This window comes from Bubalus kerabau, chromosome 10, assembly GCF_029407905.1.
Source record: "Bubalus kerabau isolate K-KA32 ecotype Philippines breed swamp buffalo chromosome 10, PCC_UOA_SB_1v2, whole genome shotgun sequence".
Lineage (NCBI taxonomy): Eukaryota > Metazoa > Chordata > Mammalia > Artiodactyla > Bovidae > Bubalus > Bubalus kerabau.
In genome coordinates, this window is record NC_073633.1 from 57,370,605 (window position 1) to 57,394,015 (window position 23,411).

The 23,411-nt window shown below is 42.0% G+C and overlaps 1 long non-coding RNA gene across 12 annotated transcripts in view; it reads left to right on the forward strand.

Annotated features, from left to right (window-relative positions):
- LOC129621412 (uncharacterized) overlaps positions 1-18,975 on the forward strand; it is a 112,868-nt gene extending 93,893 nt beyond the window's left edge. For all 12 annotated transcript variants that reach the window (XR_008699334.1, XR_008699333.1, XR_008699336.1 and 9 more), the window contains one exon: positions 18,691-18,975. This is a non-coding gene — a long non-coding RNA (uncharacterized LOC129621412). The remainder of the gene's footprint in view (positions 1-18,690) is intronic.
- Positions 18,976-23,411: the final 4,436 nt, after the last annotated feature.

The following is a 23,411-nucleotide window of genomic DNA, read 5'->3' on the forward strand; positions in this document are numbered from 1 at the left end:
ATTGCTTTATACAAGGAGGCTAACAACCTGGGGAGAAAGTGGACTCAAGTCCAAGAACCAACTTCAAAGACTGTGCTTGACCATGAAAGTTCTTAAAGGAAGAATCATTTGGGGAGAGGTTCAGAGGCTTTGTTATCATCCACTGTGTGCAGACTTTCTTCTGATTGGTTGATGAGGTAACAGAGCCGTCTCCGGGAATCTTGTGCTCAGCCTGCATTTACCATCTTCAACTTGGAAGGAGCCTTAGAGTTCCTGCAGAAGCACTAAAAGATATTGTTATAAGTATCCCTTGGGGAGGAAGCAGGACCTTGCCGCTTGTTTCTTTCTTTTTTTTTTTTTTTAATTGGAGGCTAATTACTTTACAATATTGTGGTGGTTTTTGCCATACATTCACATGAATCAGCCATGGGCGTACATGTGTTCCCCATCCTGACCCTCCCTCCCACCTCCCTCCCCATCCCATCCTTCATGGTCATCCCAGTGCACCAACCCTGAGCACTCTGTCTCATGCATTGAACCTAGACTGGCGATCTATTTCACATATGATAATATATGTGTTTCAATGCTAGTCTCTCAAAATTATCCCCTCGCCTTCTCCCACAGAGTCCAAAAAGTCTGTTCTTTACATCTGTGTCTCTTTTGCTGCCTCGCATATAATAGCCAGGACATGGAAGCAACGTAGATGTCCATCGACAGACAAATGCATAAGAAAGCTGTGGTACATATGCACAATGGAATATTACTCGGCTAATAAAAAGAATGCATTTGCATCAGTTCTAATGAGGTGGGTGAAACTTGAGCCTATTATACAGAGCAAAGTAAGTCAGAAAGAAAAACACCAATACACTATATTATCACCCCTTGTTTCTTAACAGCTCCTCCTTTGTTTCTGCACTCCCTGCATCCCTCCCTTACCTGATATTCAACTGTTTGATCTGCCCTTTGGAAGGTTGAGGAGGCTGAATGAAGCCTATTACCTACAAATAAGAAACAGGACACGGAAAGGGTTTATACCTGGGAGGGCCCCGCAGGGTCCTGTTCAGCTTGAAACTCCCTTTTCTTTGATACTCCTCAGTCCTCCAGGAATAGAAACAAGGACAAGAATGGGAACAAAGTTTTGAATATAGAGATTAAATATAGTCTCAGCAAGGGGACTGTTTTATCTAGAAAGTTCAAGTTTCTTGCACATTCAGAACTGATGTCAAAAAAGAAACTTTATCATTTAACCTTATTTGACTCGTCTACCTAGGGTTCTGTACCCAACTGCAATGAGTGGAGAGGAGATATTCCCCCACCGCCAACAATTTTAACACTGGTGGGTGTCTTACAATTTTACTCAATTCAGACACTATTTACCTGGAGATAGCATCAGATTCCACAGACTAAGTTTCAGTCCCACAAGACTGTACACACCATTCCACCCCATCCCCACAACAACACAGACATACCACTTGCAAACCCAGACTATCATCACAGGAAATTCTAAGGGTTTTAGGAACTCTGTGCCAGAAACAGACAAAGACTAAATATGTCTCAACATAAATCACAACGTCACACCACCCTTCCCTATCTCTCAAAACTTGTGGTTTGGATTACCATGCTGTCATTCAACAAACCTTCAGTTATTTTACATGAACCTTGACAAAAGCTAGGAAAAGACTAGAAAAAAGACTTGAAAAAAACTAGAGACATTTTGGCCTGAAAATAGATTTCAAAAGGTGGACAACTAAGTTCATCGGTGTGGCATCTTCCAAAAGGAAGTCTGTGCCCTGTTTTAGTCATATGCTTTGCTGAAACCTAATCAAACTTGCCATTAAGGGAAATGCAATTCTAGGCACACAGGCTGGGTCATGGCAACATCAATGGGACAAAATTAAGCTCCATACATGACATAGAAAGATTGCTGTCATAAATGGAAGAGCACAAAGGTAGGCTCCATTTCATTTGTGCACATGTGGAACTGGGCAGCTATTATTCCAGGATTAAGGGCACAAGATAACAACCCCAAACGAAAGATGCAGTGCTCAAAACTCCTCTGGAGGGAACGATGGGATGATGGCAGCTGTACACGTGTGAAGAAGCCCAGGCAGGACTCCTTTGTTTCCTTCCATCTGGGGAAGGATTGGACATAGGAGGCTTTAATGCAGAAATTTAGTTGCTCTACCCAAATATAGTACAAAATTGTTAACTTTCCTAAAGAAGGCAAATTTCCATCTATGTTTCCAACACAAGTTTTCAAAGAATGCTGGCATTTTTAATATCACTTATTTTCAATTGATATTTTCAATATCAACTAATTTGAGTTGTCCAAAGGTGGGAAATAGGAAGGAGAGAACCACGACACAGGGAGTAATAATCCATAGCTAACCCAATCCCACTGCACTTCAGAAAACATCAAAGTATGCAGTGATTTGATTCTAACAACCAGTGACTTAAAATCCGTCTTGGCTTCTACAATGGCAATTCATTCAATCATGATTTATTGGGCACCTGCTGTGTGCTAAACACTATCCTGACTTTGCAGGCTACTCTGATCAAGACAGGTCAGGAATCTGTCCTTGGCTTCTATTCACAAATGCAACTTTTTAAAAAATCAGCATTCATTTCTTTAGAGTAGACACAGACAAGAGAGACCCCTAGCCTGGCCCTGTTCCTTTGGGTGCCCTGGCACTGGGTCCATTCCAGCCTCACCCCTGCACACTGGGCATGGAGCTAACAAGCCCCATTTAGGCATCATTCCAGGTCCCTGCCCCCAAGAATGGCCTGCTCAAATGAGGAGATCTAGGCTCAGGGTGGCCTGCAGGACAACCATCTGCTGAGGTATCTGGACAAAAGTCTGAATGCATGGGTTGGAATTTGTGCATCCGTGGCTTTCTGTGGTAGGAGGAGCTCATCTCTCCCTGTACCACCTTGTTCCAGCAAAGACCCCAAGAGCCCAAGAACTGTGAATTCCAGCCTGGCCTTCCACGTTGTTACAGAGTTAGATGTGTCCAGGTAGGAGGATAGAACATGTTTTAACCATTTGTTGATTTGATTGATAACTTTTAAATATTTAGACACCTGGTATGTGAGTCCTACAAACATGAGGGGAGAGTTAGACCTTCAAAGGTGTGGGAGGTGAGGCTGAGAGGTGACATAACCATTCTTCTCACCCCTGGGTGTTCCCCATACCCCATCCAAGGGCTGCATAGATTGGATGTACTTCAAAGAGTCCTTGTTCTCCACACAGTCTACTCCCCACCTTGGTCACCATTTGCAGGGCATAGCCACAGCGCTCAACCATAAATTCCCAGTGTCCCGTGGAGAACTGGCTACAACTGTAGAGCATATTCCTCGCTAGTTAAATGTGCTAGGTAAAATTCAGAGGCAACCCCCACATAGAACAAGGCATTCCCTCCCCACCCACTGCTAAGTGTTATAGTAAATATTGCTGATGTTCTCTTTCTCCATGAGACGCAGCATTGTACTTAGAGTCGTCACCCCAGGAAGCGACAGTACAGTGGTGTTAGACCTCAGACTAAAATGAACATACTTCATCCCAGTGGTAGGAATTTTGCCTAGATAGGGATTTTGACCACTTACTAGTCATGTAACTTTGGACAAGTTAGCGCCCTCTGAATTTCCATTTTCTATCTGAAGATGGGAAACAGAAGACTGAATGGGGAGGAATGTTAAAAAAAAAAAAAAAAAAAAAAAGAGAATCAGGAGACCAACTCCTGATGCTCTGGAGGTAGATGCTCAACTGGTAGATGCTCGGTTGTTGAGAAACTTGCCTTAATTATCACCCTACCTTTGTGTGTCTTCAAGCTTATTTCTATCCTCATCTGGCTGCACCTAATACAGTGGGCTTTCTCCTCCCCGCCGCACATCCCACACACACACACACATCTGTGCCCAGGGGCGGCTGGCAGTGTCAGAGGTTTCAGCCCACCTATAAAAAACCATCCTGAACTTGTTTGCTCATCAGTCTTCAATATCTGGAAGAAAATCCACTTGAATAGAAAAGTGCTGGAGGGTTTGAGGGCCTGCTATACCTGGAACAACAAACACTAATGCAGATGAAATGGAACTTTGCTGAAAGCTCCCACCCCAAGAAGGAGAAAGTGTCAGGCATGAATGCACTGCATGGCCCAGGGGTACAGACCGCAGGCTCTGGACTCAAGACTGGAAGGGGCTTGGCTTTGTCATTTGCTTGGTGTGTGCATTTGGGCAACTTAATGTCTTCGAACAATCATTTCTTCCTCTGTAAAATGGGTCAAAAGTAAAAAGAGATTTAAATGACCTCATTGAAGACCTTAGGGCAGTTTCTCATAGCTAGTGAACTTAAAACTGGTTGCTTTTTTTTATTATAGTGGTAGGAATATTATTGATAATAATGATAAATTGCACTGTTTGTGTGGTAAGAGTTTGAACAATATGTCATCTAACTGCAGAGGCTTCATCTGCCTATGGAGGGTAAGAGGTAGAAGTGAAGTTAGAAGATGGCCCTTGATCTGGGCCTGGAAGGACATGGATGACTTTGCCAGGTAGCAGGGAAGAAAGTAAGGGCATTTCAGGTGGAGAGGGTCCGATGCTGTGAGGATGGAAGTGATGATGGCCCAGTATTCTCTGAGTGTGGTAGATGAGGCCAGAGGACAGAGAGGCAGATTTGGAAGGACCCAAGGGTTGGCAGTGCCATGCTAGGAGAGCAGAATAAATTACCCTGTAATATGATGCTTGCTACTATTTTCTCAGATAGAAGCCAGCAATGATACAAACTGAAGGGAAGGCCAAAATTTCTTATGCAGAACATAAACGCTGAGGCAGATTGTGGAAAGCACTTTGTCATGATCAATATTACTGTTGCATGTGACCCGAAAGGGACTAACCCCTAAGAAAACAAGCTGTCTTTGGAGCTCAGTTAGGGCTACAGAGAAGCCAAGAAATTCAACAGTTAAATCTTGACTCCGAGAAACTATTCATTTGTGAGACAATACATTTCTTAATTCTTCAAAAAAAAAAGTAAAAGGCCTTGGCAGATTATCAAAAGATTCAGCATGTGTAAGCACAAATGTGTAAATATACAAGAACTTCTCAAAAAAAAAAACGGGAAGAATTTTCCCAAAAAGGTATTTGGTTGGGGAGGGGAGGGTATTAGATTTTTCTTTTTGTATTTTGCAGCTGCAGCAGAATAACTTAAAAAAAAAAAAAAAAAAAAAAAAAGGCACTGTGGCCAGCCAACTTCCTTTCCAAACATTTGGTCCTGAGCAGCTCCTGCAAAGAATAGTCAAGTGTAATAGACGTGTAGGAATGTAGTGATCCATTTGCTTTATTTCTCCAAAATTATTGCTGATTGCAGGTTTGGGGGAGGGGATGTGTGGGAGAAATTGGCTGCTTTATTTTTGCTGGGTCTCCTTTGGCCTGGGAATGCATTTTCAGGACATTCTACCTTTCTCTGCTGAACAGTTCATCTGGGTCTTTCCTCCTGCCCTGAAGGTTTGATGGTTGAAGGAAATAGAGCATATTTTTGCTCTTTCGTAACAACAGTAATGATATATCATAGGCAGCAGGCCAGGAGATCTTCACCTAGAAGGAAAACACAGATTAGCCAGAGGTGGTCCTGGAATCACCATTAGTTCTAATCAGCTTTTATGAGTGATTCAGAAATTAACCAGTCATGTGCTGATAAAGTACAAACAAAAGTAATAAAGTAAGATTTATATGTATTGACATAGAAGGATGTCCAGGATATATGTGAGAAAAAAGTGCTGAAAAATATGTATAGTGTGATGCTGATTTTATGATTCACAAGGGGAACAACAAAACTCTGTGTTTGCCTAGGCAGGAAAAGCTGTCTTGGATGATATATGGTGTATTATATACCAGCCTCTTCACTGTGGTTATGCTTCCAGGGAATGGATAAGAAGAAGGAAGAAGGAAAGAGGGGATCTGCTTTCACATGTTTCACATAAAAAGTATTTTTTGTGTTAAAAACAAAAGACAGAGGCTTTTCTGGTATCTCGGTGGTAAAGAATCTGCTTGCCAATGCAGGGGAACACAGGTCCAATCCCTGGCCTGGGAAGATATATACCCACATTCCCTGGGACAACTAAGCCCATGTGCCACAAGTAACTAAAGCCCTTGCGCCTAGAGCCCATGTTGCACAGCAAGAGAAGCCACCACAGTGAGAAGCCCGTGCAACGAAGAGCAGCCCCTGCTCGCCACAAGCAGAGAAAAGCCCACGTGCAGCAACAAGGACCCAGCACAGCCACAAATAAATGAATAAATGTGCCAAAAGGATTTTTCAAATAAATAAAAGACAAATGCTACATAGTAAAAAACTGTTTGAAGAGATTTTATGATATTTTCGTTCACTGTTGGAGAATTCACTGTAAAGTATCTCTAAGTATCAAATGTGCAACTCATAGCATTAATATTATCCTCCACAGATAGTCACTTCCCTTAGTTCCTTAAAATGACTGTTCAGTAAACAAGGAGGAAGAGGTCTAAGGTATTTCAGATTGCGCTTCCCAGCTCCTTTCATGCTTTGCAGGGCTTATTTTTCTGAGCCGTGATCTCCACACAGATGTTTTTTAGTGGGTCAGCCTGCTCATAGGGTCAGGTGCTTCAGGTGATGTACTGGTCTTGCCGTCCTTGTTCAGTCCCTCAGTCGTGTCTGACTCTGTGACCCTGTGAACTGCAGCACTCCAGGCATCCCTGTCCTTCACTGTCTCCAGGAGTTTGCTCAAACTCATGTCCATTGAGTCATTGATGCCATCCAACAATCTCATCCTCTGCCACCCCATTCTCCTCTGCCTTCAATCTTTCTCAGCATCACAGTCTTTCCCAATGAGTCAGCTCTTTGCATCAGGTAGCCGAAGTATTGGAGGGTCAGCTTCAGCATCAGCATATTCATCACCTTCCAATGAATATTCAGGGTTGATTTCCTTTAGGATTGATTGGTTTGATCTCCTTGCTGTTCAAGGAATTCTCAAGAGTCTTCTCCAGCACCATAGTTCAAAAGCATCAATTCTTAGGTGCTCTGCCTTCTTTATGGTCCAACTCTCACATTCATACATGACTACTGGAAAAACCATATCTTTGACTAGATGGACCTTTGTCAGCAAAATGATGTCTCTGCTTTTTAATATGCTGTCTAGGTTTTTCATAGTTTTTCTTCTAAGGAGCAAGCATCTTTTAACTTCATGACTGCAGCCACCATCCACAGTGATTTTGGAGCCCAAGAAAATAAAGTCTTTCACTGTTTCCATTTTTCCCCCATCTATTTCACATGAAGTGATGGGACCAATGCCTTAATTTTAGTTTTTTGAAGGTTGAGTTTTAAGCCAGATTTTTCACTCTCTTTCCTCTTTCACCTTTATCAACTGGCTCTTTAGTTCCTCTTTACTTTCTGCCATAAGTGTGATGTAATCTGCACATCTGAGGTTATTGATATTTCTCCTGGCAATCTTGATTCTATCTTGTGCCTCATCCAGTCCGGCATTTCAGATGATATACTCTGCACAGAAGTTAAATAAGCAAGGTAACAAGATACACCCTTGACATACTCCTTTTCCAATTTGGAACAAGTCTGTTGTTCGGTGTCTGGTTCTGTTACTTCTTGACCTGCATACAGATTTCTCAGGAGGCAGGTAATGTGACCTGGTATTCCCATTCTTGAAGAATTTTCCACAGTTTGTTGTGATCCACAGAGTTAAAGGCTTTTGTGTAGTAACTAGTAACTTGCATCAAGTGATTATTGCTCTTCCTAGGGTACTAACCTGGAGAAGACAATGGCACCCCACTTCAATACTCTTGCCTGGAAAATCCCATGGACGGAGGAGCCTGGTGGGCTGCAGTTCATGGGGTCGCTAAGAGTCGACCAACTGACTGACTGACCGACTTCACTTTCACTTTTCACTTTCATGCATTGGAGAAGGAAATGGCACCCCACTCCAGTGTTCTTGCCTGGAGAATCCCAGGGACAGGGGAGCCTGGTGGGCTGCCATCTATGGGGTCACACATGACTGGAGTGACTTAGCAGCAGCAGCAGCAGCAGGGTACTAATGAGCTCATCATCACAGATGGCACTGGGCTGAAGAGTTTGCAGTCTATCTCCATAAATCTAGGATGTAATACCTTCCATGAAGCAGCTCACAAGTCTGATATGATTCCAATCCACGACATCACCCAGGTGCTCAAAGTGGTGAATGGGGGGCATTTTCATTCTTAGTTTGTGTCCTGCTCTTGCTGGGTGAAACAAACAAATTAATTGGAAAGACACAGGAAAATGACCTGTCTAGGGACTGCATCATAAGGACCATGTCTTCAGGAATAAGTTGGGTTAGTCATTTATCATCCTTGTGTTGTTGTTCCTTCTGGGGTAAAGATTCTGAGAGGCCGTGATTAGGGCTCCATATCCAATCCCAAAGAAAGGCAATGCCAAAGAATGCTCAAACTACCGCACAATTGCACTCATCTCACGCTAGTAAAGTAATGCTCAAAATTCTCCAAGCCAGGCTTCAGCAATATGTGAAGCGTGAACTTCCTGATGTTCAAGCTGGTTTTAGAAAAGGCAGAAGAACCAGAGATCAAATTGCCAACATCTGCTGGATCATGAAAAAGCAAGAGAGTTCCAGAAAAACATCTATTTCTGCTTTATTGACTATGCCAAAGCCTTTGACTGTGTGGATCACAATAAACTGGAAAATTCTGAAAGAGATGGGAATACCAGACCACGTGATCTGCCTCTTGAGAAATTTGTATGCAGGTCAGGAAGCAACAGTTAGAACTGGACATGGAACAACAGACTGATTCCAAATAGGAAAAGGAGTTCGTCAAGGCTGTATATTGTCACCCTGCTTATTGAACTTATATGCAGAGTACATCATGAGAAACGCTGGGCTGGAAGAAGCACAAGCTGGAATCAAGATTGCCAGGAGAAATATCAATAACCTCAGATATGCAGATGACACCACCCTTATGGCAGAAAGTGAAGAAAAACTAAAAAGCCTTGTGATGAAGGTGAAAGTGGAGAGTGAAAAAGTTGGCTTAAAGCTCAACATTCAGAAAATGAAGATCATGGCATCCAGTCCCATCACTTCACGGGAAATAGATGGGGAAACAGTGAAAACAGTGTCAGACTTTATTTTGGGGGGCTCCAAAATCACTGCAGATGGTGACTGCAGCCATGAAATTAAAAGACGCTTACTCCTTGGAAGGAAAGTTATGACCAACCTAGATAGCATATTCAAAAGCAGAGACATTACTTTGCCAACAAAGGTTCGTCTAGTCAAGGCTATGGTTTTTCCTGTGGTCATGTATGGATGTGAGAGTTGGACTGTGAAGAAGGCTGAGTGCCGAAGAATTGATGCTTTTGAAGTGTGGTGTTGGAGAAGACTCTTGAGAGTCCCTTGGACTGCAAGGAGATCCAACCAGTCCATTCTGAAGGAGATCAGCCCTGGGATTTCTTTGGAAGGAATGATGCTAAAGCTGAAACTCCAATACTTTGGCCACCTCATGCAAAGAGTTGACTCATTGGAAAAGACTCTGATGCTGGGAGGGATTGGGGGCAAGAGGAGAAGGGGACGACAGAGGATGAGATGGCTGGATGGCATCACTGACTCGATGGACATAAGTCTGAGTGAACTCTGGGAGTTGGTGATGGACAGGGAGGCCTGGCGTGCTGCGATTCATGGGGTTGAAAAGAGTCGGACACGACTGAGGAACTGAACTGAAGTGAACTGATTTACCCTCAGCTAAGGGGAGGGTCACTGCTCAAGAAAAATCAAGGTGCTCTTCCCAGGTGGAAAAGAGAAAGGACGTTGGACAGACAAAGAGTAATACATGTCGACTATAGGGACACATGAGGTCGGTTAAACATGCATTCCCCTGTACAGGGAAGAAGGCATTCTTAAAAGACCCATCACCCTTCCAGAGGTCAGTTGCCTTCTTGCCACATGGATCATCAGTTTTTTCAGATAGGGCACCCTTCAGAATTTGGTGCAATGGTTAGGGATCCTCAGGACTAACGACACTCTTTCCCTTTAATCAGTGGATATCTGGACATTTTACACCAGTGTCTCTCCACAGCGCACCACTAGCATGTAGGATGGTATACATCCTTGTTGTGGGGATTGCCCTATGAATTGACGGGGGTTAGCAGAATCCCCAGCCTCTAACCTCTAGATTCCAGTAACACATCCCTCAATACCAGTCTTGACAATCAAATATACCTCCAGGCATTGTCAAATGTCCCCTAAGACAAAATTGACTTTTGTTGAGAATCCTTGCTTTACCAAGATAAATGCACTGTCACACATCCCCAACCCTGAGGGCTCACAAGCCCTTCAAGCTGCTGCAGTGTGCCCTGATGGTGCTCCTGCTGGCTTCTCATGTCTAGACACCGGCATATGCCATCTTCAAGCCTAGAGCATCTATCTGCTGAACCACTAACCAATCCTACTATAAAAAGAAGCCCACCTCTGTAGAAAGGGCTGGTGACCCAGCAGCAGTCTGTAGCCCTACCATTGTACAACAAAGAAACTGGAAGCACCTGAATCATCCTTGAAAACAAAAGAAAGGAAATGACCTAGTACAATCAATGGCTTCAGAGAAACAAAGCTGTTGAGACAGTTGCGATGTCTTTAGAGTCAGGATATGTTTTAAGAACCGTATTACAACTTTGCATCCAGCATATTGCCCTTGTGTGAAGTTGTGGATGAAATATTTAAATCCTTCTCTTCCTCGAAACCAAGGCAAATTTTCCATCTGCCAAAATAATAAACCCCTTATTTTGAGAAGTCTCTGGTCCTTGGGCCTCAGTAAACATTTTGAGTTAATGGGGCAAAACAAAGCAAAGCACTTGGCAGGACACCACTCTTTGTTCATGCCCACCCATTGTCAGGGAATATTCCCAACAAGGTGTGAAGTAGAAAGCCCTGCCCACCTCTTTCCTTGCATGTGTCTTTTGGACACATAAATAAATACAGATGTGGCTCTGCCCTGTCTGGTACTGGTAGTTAGATCAGGGCCAAATTCCATTTAACTAGCTTACACATAGCTCGCCAGAATGTAACTCTGCCCCCTGTGAGCTGCTGAGGATCCCTCTTCACAGGTTCACCTCCAGAGGTCTGATAAGACTAGCTGAAGGTAGAGCTTAATCCTCTCATTCCAGAAAGGATGTTTTCCGTTAGATTTTTTATTTTACCCTCACTACATCATTTCCATATGGTCTGAAATAGACAAAAGGAATTTATTTAGGGTGGAAGACTTTTAAATCCTCCTTACGTAAAGTATGGTTTTCTAACATCTCAGGGACTGGGACCTTCTTAGCACTGCTTCCAGGGTGGGCAGCTCTGAGAGTCACCAGGACTCCGGGCATAGTTTCTAAATTGATTGACAGCCTTAAGCTTCCAAAGTAAATTTCTGAAACCCAAGTAATTTTTCCGTAGACATGTGAAACTTCAGAATTCCAAAGGGAGAAGTAAGCCTTATTTTTAAAATAAACTTTTAAGTTTGAAAACAAAACCAGACAAGTAGTGCAGAAAGACAGCTCTAGATTGAATCTCGAAGTATGTCTTTGTCTGGAGCCCCTCTCCTGACTCCCAGCCACAGCCTCTATTCCAGTCCTCATCTACACTGTCAGGATGACTTCAGGGCCAGTGCCTTCCCACTTAACAATGTCACCTTCTCTGATGCACATTACAAGTTGCTGCCATCATCCTTTCCATAAAGCCACTCCAGATTATGTCACTCTTTCACTTGAAACGTCCATCCCTATCGCTGCATACAAAATAAAGCCCGAACTTCTGGCTATAGCATTCAAAGCTTTCTAGAATCTGGTCCAGTTTCTTTCTCTAAGTTTTTCTGTCTTCTGTCTTATGTGCAAGACAAACAAGATTCTTCAACGTCCCCTAAACCAGAAATCTACTCTTCTACTTCCATGCCTCTGTTAGGGCCAGCTTCCTGGGTTTGTGACATGTGCAGTCCCACGCTCAGAAGGACCATGAGCTTGGTTGAATGATCTACTGTTGCCATGTTCAAGTTCTTAAATATTTTCTTTTGTGTTGTACGTATTGGATGAAGTCCAGTGAGTGGATGGAGCATGCAAACAAGCAGAGAAGATACCTTACATGCACGTCTGCACCCGTTGACTTCCTGTTTGCATTAGTGTGGTGCCCTGCCCTCCCAGTATGGAAATCTGACCCCACAATGAGTCTGGAGTGGGGGGTCCATGGTAAACATGTTACCCAGCTGCTGCTGCTTAGTCACTTCAGTTGTGTCTGACTCTCTGTGACCCCATGAACTATAGCCGGCCAGTCTCCTCTGTCCTTGGGATTCTCCAGGCAAGAATACTGGAGTGGGTTGCCATGCCCTCCTCCAGGGGATCTTCCCAACCCAGGGATCAAAGCCAGGTCTCCTGCATAGCTAACAGATTCTTTATCACCGAGCCAACAGGGAAGCCCTAAACGTGTAACCGTATGACTGATTAATTATTGTGCTGATAGCCCCAATAACCAGAACTTGCTTCAAACAAAAAAGATAGTAGTGTTCTTTGAAAAAAAATGATTGAGGAACACTATTATATTCTTGTTCATGCTTCTTCCCTGGATTAGCCAACTGCTTCTGCTGAAAATGATGACACTGAAAGTAAAGATAGAGTAGTCCATGATTCCTTTTCCTTCCAAGCTTTCCTTACTCATCAGAAAGCTGAAGTCGAGGAGAAACACCCTCCCAGTGAGTTTTTGATAAGGTTTCACCAATAATCTAATAGGAAGGAGCCAAGATGATATCACAATTGTACTGTAGTCAGGGCTGTGTATGACGGTCAATATGATGTTTCAGTGACTAAGGAGTCAGTGGTACATAATTCAAGTCACAGTATGACTTTATACATTCTCATTTTATCTTAACTTACTGCTGCTGCTGCTGCTAAGTCACTTCAGTCATGTCCGACTCTGTGCGACCCCATAGACGGCAGCCCACCAGGCTGCCCTGTCCCTGGGATTCTCCAGGCAACTTACTAAGTCCAGACAAAAGATCCAATAACAGTGTTTTTGGTTCTTTTGGTGTACTACATTCTGGGTAACCTTAGTTTCCATTGTGACCTTAACTGTAGACCCTTTGATGAACAGGTCAGATGCATCTTGCCTTATTTCTTCCAGTGTGTATTAGGGTGGGTAAAGAATCCGCCTGCCAGTGCAGAAGATGCAGGTTCCATACCTGGGTTGGGAAGATGCCCTGGAGAAGGAACTGACTAACCCACTCTAGTATTCTTGCCTGGAGAAGTCCATGGACAGAGGAGCCTGGCAGGGTACAGTCCCTGGGGTCACAAAAGAGTCAGACACGACTTAGAGATTGAACAACAACAATAACAACAACAAAATGAACTACAGGAAACTCTTGAGTGCAGCTCACTCCTAATCAAGTCCAGGCACCAAGCTGAGACTGGGCAACAAAGGCAAGTTTAGGTACAGTCCCTGCCATGAGGTGGGGGGAGAAGGAAAAGGAAGGAGGAGGACTGGCACACCTAGAGGCAGGGTACCCCCACTTGATGCCCAGTAGGATTTACCACTACAGTGACCCTCAGACATGGAGCATGCATATCCGTCTGTCACTGTCTAATCGAAACCCGCATGTGTTAGGACTCAAGCACAGACAAGGCAAGGGAGAGAGACGAGTGAGTGCACTGCCCCTCATCTTTGCAGCCTAGCCCAGAGCTCAGAGAAAACCTATTAAAAACCTTCTGGGAGAGCAACTCCTGAACTAGATATAATAGCAGATTCACCATATGCAATTAGCCAAATTCAAATATCCTTGTAGATTTGAGAGCAGGGGGTGGAGATTGCAAAAATTTCACTGTTGGAAACTATAAGATTTTCATCTACTTCAAACTGCATTCTTTATATATGTCCTGTGATTTGATTAAATCTATTTGGTAAGTGTGGACTTACATGGAACAGGAATTTTCCAAAGACTGTTTCATCCAATAATTGGTGTTTGCCTGAAGGTGGAGTGTGAAAGGAGATAAACCTAATGGTTTTTAGTTTGGGTTGAATTGGGTGACCTGTGTTTAAGAGGTTTATCTTTTTTTTTTTTTCTTCCCCTTTGGAAACTTTTAAGATCACTTTCTAACTTTTAATCTGAATCTAACTTCTGTCCCTAAGACTTCCTTTGTCAAGTTTATTTGAGCAAAGAGTTTAGCATTTAAGATATCAGTTCAGTTCAGTTTAGTTGCTCAGTCGTGTCCGACTCTTTGCGACCCCATGAATCGCAGTACGCCAGGCCTCCCTGTCCATCACCAACTCCCGGAGTTCACTCAGACTCATGTCCATCGAGTCAGTGATGCCATCCAGCCATCTCATCTTCTGTCGTCCCCTTCTCCTCCTACCCCCAATCCCTCCCAGCATCAGAGTCTTTTCCAATGAGTCAACTCTTCGCATGAGGTGGCTAAAGTACTGGAGTTTCAGCTTTAGCATCATTCCTTCCAAAGAAATCCCAGGGCTGATCTCCTTCAGAATGGACTGGTTGGATCTCCTTGCAGTCCAAGGTATACCTATAGTCAATTCTTTTTAAATGGGCAATAATCCCATTACAACTGTCTAAGCTTGGGCTTTTATTTCTTTAGCAACTTTTTTAACCATAGCATTACATAGATAATATTCTTCAATTCTACTTTGCTTTTATACATATCAGACATTGGAGAAGATTTCCAAATCTAAGGGAGGCAAGTTAGCATGGTTAAGGGCACGAGGTATGAGAACAGCTGAATTCAGACTTGAACTTTATCACTACTCTCTCAATGTCCTTACTTCCTTGTGCCTCACTTTCCACTTTGGTAAAATGTATATATTAATAACTACTTCAGGAAGTTCTATAAATTAAATCAGAAGATACAAGTAAATTATATAGGGAAATAAGTTATATAAAGCACAATAGCCTATAACATGCTATGCAAGAGTTGACTCATTGGAAAAGACTCTGATGCTGGGAGGGATTGGGGGTAAGAGGAGAAGGGGATGACAGAAGATGAGATGACTGGATAGCTGAACTCTTTCCATATTCCTTCTAGCTCTGAAAGTCTGTGCCTAGGGTATTTGCTCATCACCTTGTGCAATCACTTCCAAAATATAAGTAATCCTCATGTACTACCACTTCCTATGGTGGGGTGGGAATAGAAGGAGCAGACTGGGAAGAAATGAACATCCTCAAATCTAAGATGTTTGTCAGGTCCAAGGACTAGAAGTAGTCCCATATTTCTTGGGACTATAAGATATACAGCCCAAACAGTAAAAGAATTCACATTAGTGCAAGGAAAGGAGTTCTCAAAATAAGGTGAAGCTGGAATATTATCAAATAGATTCTCTGGAGGCATCTGTTGAACACCGCCTAACAGGATATGGCTTAGTCACTTTTCCACAATTACTTATCAATTCACAATAGAAATATTACATAACTCCCACTGGGGCAACTCACACTGAAAAACTGAGTATGTGTGTCCTGTAGCTTCAGGTGTATCAACTCTGCGGGACGCAATGGACTGCGGCCTGCCAGCTTTCTCTGTCCGTGGGATTCTCCAGGCAGGAATACTGGAGCGGGTTGCCGTGCCCTCCTCCAGGGCAAGTAAACTGACTTGCCTGATGTTTTTACTTTCCAGGGGTTCCTCGCTACTTAGGCCATGAACCTGTTTGGAAGTATGGTGAAGCCCATGAACTCCTTCTCAGAATAATGTTCTTAAATATATAAATTAAAATATGTAGCATGATAAAGGAAATCAACTATACTGGAATAGTTACTAAAATATTCATTCTGAAAAGACAAATTTCTGAGAGTATCATATGGGTAGCCTTTATGGTTTACCAAAAAAAAAAAAAAAAAAACCTAGCAGCAGACCTAGAAACTGTAATCCTCAAAAATTAATGGGCATAAATGATACTTAGAAATATTTGTAATAACCAGAACATGGCATGAAAGTAGCCTTGATTTCAGTTAGTGATAAACTCACAGGTACTGTTCATACTACTGTGGTTGTTTAGCCATATTTATGGAAGGAAATGGCAAGTTTCATGAGAAAGTTAAGGAAAATAAGCATTTTGTTTTCTCATGTGAGGCCACAGATCCCAGATTAAGAAGATTTGATTTGGACAAATGGAATCAAAGAGAAATAGGCATTTTCCTCAATATATGCTTTCCCCTTATGATGTTCTACATACTCCCTGGAGACAGTGCTTCTCAGTAGTATCTTTCATGGTTTCCCCCAGTTTCCTTTGGGTTTCAAGCAGGAAGCTCACCTCGACAACATCTTTCTGAAAACAGCCTGAAGAGAACAGGGAGGCTCCCCAGCAATGGCCACAATTCCTCTGAAGCCAGTATCTAATCTGTTTCTTCTGCTTTTTCTGATGTGGACAAATGATGTAGATCTGGTCCTACAGATCTCCCTGAACCCCTGTTCTCTGCTGTTGACCCTGGTATTTAGCATTTGAGAGAATTGTGAGGAACAAGATGCTTATCTGTCTTGTTCGTGTGGGAATCTCAGCAGCCACACGTCCTGGGGACTGCTTTGTGGAGGGGAGATGTTAGACCCGTCTGCTGCCAACCCAGCAAGCTTGAGGATACTGGGTGCTGGCTCTTCAGGGACTGGAACTCTCCGTTTGATGCTCCAGACCCCTTCCCATGTCAGTGGATTGTGGTGCTGGCTTTGGTGTTTGCCTAAATATCTTTAGAGAGACTACTTTGGAGGGAGACTAAGCATGGCCATGGAGCTTGATGGGGATATCTGAAGACTTTCCCCTTTGCTGGATGACCTTCTCTAAGTGCCATATTGCTTGCCCTGTCATCTTAGGACCCACCTTCTCCTAATCCTCACCGGGTATTTGGGGTCCCAGGGTCTGTGGCAGCAGCTACTGAGTCCTGACCAGAGGTTGCACATATGCCCAGAACTTTCCCTTACTCAACCAAAACCTATCCCACTGCCTACTGCCTAGTTTTTTCTGGGATCTGCTTTCAACTTCCCAGGGTGAGCTACTTGCATAGTACAAGCTGAGGTGTTGGCTGATGGCAGATGGTTGATCACTGGAACAGGAGTGTCTTGCTTACGCTGTAGGTGAAGAAATGCTCCATTTTGGTTGCTTTATTTAAAGAAGTCACACTAGTGGTAACATTTAAGGGTCACCTTAATTGGTGAGACTGTGGGTAAGGGAACAAAGGAAAAAATATGTCTGGCCTAAATCTAAACAAAGCCAAAGAATCTGTAGTCCCAATCAGAACAATTTTGAAAGTGAAAGGTGGCTCTGTTAACTATTGCAGAACAATAGGCATAAACTGTGGTGTTGGATGATCCTATTAGAAGGTGGCGAATATGCAAATTGTGTCTTGTGATATTTTTCTGGGAAAAATGGTTCATAGTTATCATCATGCTTAACAAGGTTTGTGACTCATAAAGGTTAGCAACCAGTAGCACGTACACATTCAGAGGCAGGTGGCATCATGGAGTCAAGTGAGATGAAATTTTCATTCCAGAATTTGACTGTAATCTCAAACAAGTTATTTGCCTCTTAAGGCTACTGTTTGGCTCATTTAAGAAAAGAAGGATAATTCCTTTTTGACAGGTGTATACGTAAGAAGGCCCCTGTCACCAACCGATTAAGTGTATAGATGCTGCTGCTGCTGCTGCTAAGTCGCTTCAGTTGTGTCCGACTCTGTGCGACCCCATAGACGGCAGCCCACCAGGCTCCCCTACCTCTGGGATTCTCCAGGCAAGAACACTGGAGTGGGTTGCCATTTCCTTCTCCAATGCATGAAAGTGAAAAGTGAAAGGGAAGTCGCTCAGTCATGTCCGACTCTTAGCGACCCCATGGACTGCAGCCTACCAGGCTCCTCCGTCCATGGGATTTTCCAGGCAAGAGTACTGGAGTGGGGTGCCATCGCCTTCTCCGAGTGTATACATAAAAATTGTATAATAATTATGCATAAATATCATTTCCCACTTTATCCCCATGATACTTCTTCCCTCTAATTTTTGTGCATTGTCAAGGACCGTGTTATATCAAGATGAAATTACAAAAAAAATTACTCATAATGTCACCTCCCTAACACATTCTTGCCCTCCTTCTTAGTTTCTATTTTTTAGTGACATAGGCCTGCCTAAGGTTTGCCGTCTGCATATATTTCCCACTCTTTTATTTTCACAACAAGAGTTTATCAGATTGTACCATGATGTATCTTGCTCTTAACTATACATTCCAATTTAATATTTTAAGTAAAATTGCAGTAGAGAGATTTATCTTTTCTCTATTGAATAATTTCCTTAGAAGCATTCCAAAATGAAATTCAATTTTTCAAAGAATATGAACATTATTACCAGTCTTGTGTAGAACCAAACTTTTATATAGCTGTTGGATTAATTTATACTAACCTGATCCTTTGAGACTATAACTACACTGTAATCTGTTCAACACTGAAAATAATTTTTTTAATTTAAATTTAGTCATGAATTGGTGCCTTGACTTGGTTTAATTTGAATTTTTTTATTACCTGCAAAGTTGAATATGAATAACTTTTAATCTGTACAACATTAACTTTCTTTTATGCAAATTATTTTGTCTTTTCTCATCAATCTATTGATTCTGATTTTTGGTTTATTTGCTTGGCTGTACTGAGTTTTCTTTGCTGTGCACCATCTTCTCATTGTGGTGATTTCTCTTGTTTCAGAGCATGGTCTACAGGACGAGCGAGCTTTAGAAGCTGTGTCGCTTGGACTTAGTTGCCCCAGGACATGTGGGATCTTCCTGACCAGGGACTGAACCCATGCCCCCTGCATTAGCAAGCGGATTCTCAACCACTAGAACACCAGGGAGGCCTGATACTTTTATAAGTAGAGGTTTTTCACAGTATTAGTGATTGGCCTTATTTCTTTTATTTCTTTTTATTCTTGATCCTAAACACTAACACTTTATAAAATCAAAAATTTGTGTTAATCATTAAAAATTAGAAAAAGTACACGAATCACCACTGAAATTTTAGCATGTCTTTGTTTTATTTGTAAAAGTTGTGTTAAGTAGTTTTGTCTGATGGCAAAAGTAATGTGTATGTTGTACAGTATTCCACCATATGGATGTATCATAATTATTTCCCCAGTGCTAAACATTTAGGTGGGTCCCAGTTTATCACAAATAATGTCTTTCAGACTATTCTTGGATGTAAATCCTTCCCTGTTTGCAAAGTATAGCGTATTGACTGTAGGGATTGTATGTCAAAGAAAAGAAACATCTAAGATTCTAGGTATACATTGCTGATTCGAGTTCCAGAAAGCTAAGATCAACCTACAATCCCATCAGGGTTTATCTGGCTGTCTCACAAAACCCTGCCCTGCAATGAGTAAAATTTTTTCTTAATCTTTCCAATTACATAAGTAAATGGTATTTATTGTTAGAATCTGCATTTCTTAGATTACTAGTGAAGCTGCAAATATTTTCAGTATCTATAAGTATTTTTATTAAATTATAATATACTTTATTATATTTTAATTATATATATTTATATATTATAGAATTATATATTTTATAAATATCCATATCTATAAATATTTTTAATAGTGTTCACCTTTCAATTTTCATTTTGAGACTTTAAGAGCTTTTTAAGAATTAAGGATATTCTTTGTCATTCGCTGCAAATGTTTCTTCCAGTTAATCCTTTTAGTTTTATTTCTTCTGACATACTGATTTTTGAATTTGTGTGTAATTTTTTCTAGGCCCTATAACTTTTCCCCATTACTTTTGGGATTAAAAAACCTTCCAGTCATATCAATAACATTTACCTATATTTTCTTCTAGTTTTCTGACTTTATTTTTTAATATTCCTTAATTTATTGAACATCTGATGAGTGGAAAAATTCAACATTAAATTTGAGTAGTTCATCAGTTTGCATGACACCTCTTATTTAATCATATTTTTTTTCTCCACTGAATTATCATACTTTATGCAGCCTATATAAGCTCCCAGACATTCTAGAGTCACTTTCTGAACTGTGTTCTGTTCCATTCATCTTTTTATGCTTGGACCAGAAAGAAGCAATTTACAAATCCACTTTAATACCTTGTAAGGCAGATATTCTCTTATTTTTCAAATCGTTTTAGCTTTTTAAATATACATTTACTTAAATGCTAAAGTTAAGATTCCATTTTTTAATTGCTCTCTTCCTAATCCTTCTGGAAACTTCATTATACCTGTTAATTAATCTGGGAACACACTATGTCTCTCAGTTTTTTCAAGTCTGCTTTTATGTCTCCTAGTGCAAATGTTATAACTCACTTTGCACATTTTTCTTGCTAAAACAATTCTCAGGTATCTTCCATGTTCGCTATTGTAAGTGGGATCCTTTTTTTTGATTCTATCTTCTGTTTCTGGGATAGGAAAGAATTCATTTTTGTATATTTCTCTTCAATGCAGCCTATCTACTGGGCTTGCTTTTTAATTATAAGCAGTCATTACCAAACTTGTCTGCATGTTAGAATCACCTATGGATCTTTAAAAATTCTCAAGCCCAGGCCACACCCCAGACCAAGTAAACCCCATTCTGTGTGGTGGGGCTCTGCTCGAGCTTCGGAGCTTGACATTCCCCTGTCGATTCCAGTTTGCAGATAAATTTTGGAATCCACCACTCTAAATGATTTTCTGCTGATTCTCTTCTGTTTTGAAGGGTATCATCTGACTGACGAATAACAGTAGTTGTATCTTCTCCTTTACAATCACATCTCTTTTTATTTAATGCTCTATTGTACTATCCACAGATTTTTAAAGTGTTAAATAAAAGTGTTAAAATGATCTCTTTCATGGGAGTAACTCATATCTTACCACTAGACACAATGTTGCTGCTGCTGCTAAGTCCGACTCTGTGTGACCCCATAGACGGCAGCCCACCAGGCTCCCCGGTCCCTGGGTTTCTCCAGGCAAGAACACCGGAGTGGGTTGCCATTTCCTTCTCCAGTGCATGAAAGTGAAAAGTGAAAGTGAAGTGGCTTAGGCCATCTGACTCTGCACGACCCCATGGACTGCAGCCTTCCAGGCTCCTCCTTCCATGGGATTTTCCAGGCAAGAGTACTGGAGTGGGGTGCCATTGCCTTCTCCCCCTCTTCTCCCTGGTCACTGCCAATCTTGCAGATATTGGCAGGTGAGGGCTGTGACTGGTTGCTTTGATGGCTTGATCAGAGTCTGATGACCCAACAACCATCAGCCTTAGAACCTCTAGACCCTGAGTTGCATGTGGCTCCTCTAGCTCTGCTATAGTCACCCAGAGGGGGTCCCTGGCAGGATCCATGGCTCTCAATTCCACTCTGTCCAGATTCTTCCCTAAGAGAGCCTCTACCATCTCCCAGGGTGTGCTGAGCCAGGGTTCCCTCTCCTGTGTTGGTAAAGGAAGGAACCACCTGCAGGCAGCTGCCTCCAGAGGCCAAAACAAGAGTCCTCAGGCCCCTCACACAACTCAATCCCTGCTTCTCTCATCCCAGCCTTCAAAGCCAAAAAGGAGAGGCTAGAGCACAGGTCTCTAACCTCCCACACTTTCAAACTGTCTCCCCTCTTCCCTCTTTCTTCCTTCCACATCCTTGAGTTGGAAACGTAAGCTTTTACTTACCCTGTCATCTCCTATCAAAGAGCATCATCCCATGGCCCAGCTGTCATTCTGTGGGAGAATTCTGAGAACAGCCAGCCTGGCTGGATTCCTTTTATACCAAAAGGAAAGAAAAGAAAGACTCTGGAGCACTTCTCTGTCCAGGTGTAGAAATCAAACATCCATCTTCTGGTTTAGGAGGTAGACTGTTCCCAGGGGGACAGGACTCTAAAGGGAAATTCATTAATATTTCCAAAAATAGTTTTCATATCTGTAATGCTAATTAGTCCTTTTAGAATTGGTACTTTTCATCGTTTAGGGAAATAGATGTCTAATTCTATTTAATTATTCTTCTTGATTTTAAATTTAACCAACCTGGAGTGTGTTTAAAGATTAATATGCTAAATTAATTTTCTTATGTTGGAAACTTCCTATGTTCTTGAGATAACTCAACTAGATTCAGTTCAGTTCAGTTCAGTCACTCAGTCATGTCTGACTCTTTGTGACCCCATGGACTGAGCACACCAGGCCACCCTGTCCATCACCAATTCTTCAAGCTTGCTCAAACTCATATCTATCCAGTCAGTGATGCCATCCAACCATCTCATCCTCTGTCATCCCCTTCTCTTCCTGCCTTCAATCTTTCCCGGCATCAGGGTCTTTTCAAATGAGTCAGTTTTTCACATCAGGTGGCCAAAATATTGGAGTTTCAACTTCAACATCAGTCCTTCCAATGAATATTCAGGACTGATTTCCTTTAGGATTGACTGATTAGATCTCCTTGCAGTCCAAGGGACTCTCAAGAGTCTTTTCCAACACCCCAGTTCAAAAGTATCAATTCTTTAGTGCTCAGCTTTCTTTATAGTCCAACTCTCACATCCATACATGACTACTGGAAAAACCATAGCCTTGACTAGACGGACCTTTCTTGGCAAAGTAATGTCTCTGCTTTTTCATATGTTGTCTAGATTGGTCGTAGCTTTTCTTCCAAAGAGCAAGTGTCTTTTAATTTCATGGATGCAGTCACCATCTGCAGTGATTTTGGAGCCCAGGAAAATAAAGTCTCTCACTGTTTCCATTGTTTCTCCATCTATTTGCCATGAAGTGATGGGACCTGATGCCATGATCTTAGTTTTCTGAATGTTGAATTTTAAGCCAGTTTTTTCACTCTCCTCTTTCACTTCCATCAAGAGGCTCTTTAGTTCTTCACTTTCTGCCAAAAGGGTGGTGTCATCTGCATATCTGAGATTATTGATATTTCTTCCGGCAATCTTGATTCCAGCTTGTGCTTCATCCAGCCTAGCATTTCTCATGATGTACTCTGCATATAAGTTCAATAAGCAGGGTGACAATATACAGCCTTAACATACTCCTTTCCCGATTTGGAACCAGTCTGTTGTTCCATGTCTGGTTCTAACTGTTGCTTCTTGACCTGCATACAGATTTCTCAGGAGGCAGGTCAGGTGATCTGGTATTCCCATCTCTTGAAGAATTTTCCACATTTTGTTGTGATCCACACAGTCAAAATCTTTGGTATGGTCCATAAAGCAAAAGTAGATGTTTTTCTGGAACTTTCTTGCCTTTTCAGTGATCCAGTGGATGTTAGCAATTTGATCTCTGGTTCCTCTGCCTTTTCTAAAACCAGCTTGAACATCTGGAAGTTCACGGTTCACATACTGTTGAAGCCTGGCTTGAAAAATTTTGAGCATTCCTTTACTAGCATGTGAGATGAGTGCAATTGTGTGGTAGTTTGAGCATTCTTTGGCATTGCCTTTCTTAGGGATTGGAATGAAAACCGACCTTTTCCAGTCCTGTGGCCATTGCT